Consider the following 1,721-nt stretch of genomic DNA (forward strand, 5'->3'; position numbering starts at 1 on the left):
ATATATGAGTTTGTATGTAATGTATGAATATAATATACAAGTTTCACTTTTTAAATGGAATTACTGAAATAAATCTACTTTTTCATGATATTCTAATTTTATGACCAGCACCTGTATATACTTTAGGAACAAACTGACTTTAGTTCTTCTGGTCCAGTTCTGATCCTCATCAGCTGATCCTGTGAGTTATTTTGGGGGTCAGCTGTTGGTACCATCTGCACCTCCTCCTCCTCCTCCTCCTCTGTCCCTTCCCGTTTTCTCCTCTTCACCTCCTTCACCACACTGATCCGGTAAGGTTTCATTAACTCTCCTCGGAACTTTAGTTTTTATTTGTTGATCTTATTGATTCCTGTTTGGATTTTCAAACTAATGTGAATTATTATATTATTTTATTCTGAAAGGACTGAGTTGCTCAACAAGTCGCCTCGTCCTCTGAGTTGTTTCTGAAACTTTTTGTTCCTTCAGCTCAAACCCTCAGTTTTATTAAAAAAAACACTTCAGTTTTTGACTGAATTCTTTATTTACAGAAAATTTCTGCAGTTTCTCAGACGTTCTGATCGCGTTTTGTTTTGTTTGTTCAGTTATTTTATTATTTTGTCACATTTTATGAGCTAATATTTTGTGTTTTGCTGTTCATTGCCTCCATCCTTCTGTAAAGCTTATATTTCAGATTTTAATATCAGATTACTTTATTCTGTAGATTTTTTTTACGTATGTTTGATTTTTAGTTAATCTGTTTACAATCAGGATTTTATAATAATTTTAATCAGTTTTATAGATTTTTATGTGGATTTCTCTCAAATTATTTGATAATCAGGAGGTTTTTCTCTCCAGGATTATGTGATGTAAACAACTGACATGATTAATGTTTAGCTGGTATACTTGTTGAAATTCAGGGGGAGGAGCTCTGACGGCTTGTGTAATGTTGAGGGCGGGGCCTGATGATCTTTGGCACATGCAGGGTTGGGGTTAGGTTGGAGGTCAGAGGTCAGAGCAGCAGGTAGAGGACGACATGATGCAGGTAAACGGAGGAAATGTTGAAGCTGAAACGGTTGGGTTTTATCTGTGAGCAGCTCAAACAGGAAGTCTGACCATATTTGGAAGTTCTGGGAATAGAAACCTCTCTGACAGGTGTGCTTCTGGGTCGACTCAACTGTCCTGCTAATTTTAGACGTGACAGATGAAATAACCAGAGCAGAGGTCGTGTTGCCTCTGAGTCCAGCAGAAAAATAAAACCAGGAAGGAGATTAGACTCTTACTCTGAAAGTCCAGACTCAAACTTCTTCATGTTTCCTGCTGGACCCTCTGAGTGGGTGAAGTTTAAAAAAATCCTGCATCTGAATCTGTGATTGTGTAAAAAGTCCAACTTTCTGTGACCCACTGAAGATCCAAACAGGACTGGGTTTAACTCGGCTCATGTCTCTGAGAACAGGTGTTAACAAAGTTCAATCATTTCATCGATATCGTACAATGTTCCCTGATCAAACATGGAATCAAAGAACTGTTCCTGATTGTGTTGATTGTTTTAAATCTGACGATGTGTTTAAAGGGATCCCTGATTAGTTGTAACATTAGACTTTATTTGATAAACATTTAATTTAACAGTAAATAAAGACTGTAAAAATACTGTAGGCTGTTTAGTTTTGTAAATTTTTAAAAATACATTTTAACACAGATGGGGCTATTTTATTTACACACAAAGCATTCTGGGTAAATGATGA

This window comes from Austrofundulus limnaeus, unplaced genomic scaffold, assembly GCF_001266775.1.
Source record: "Austrofundulus limnaeus strain Quisiro unplaced genomic scaffold, Austrofundulus_limnaeus-1.0 Scaffold1705, whole genome shotgun sequence".
Classification (NCBI taxonomy): Eukaryota; Metazoa; Chordata; class Actinopteri; order Cyprinodontiformes; family Rivulidae; genus Austrofundulus; species Austrofundulus limnaeus.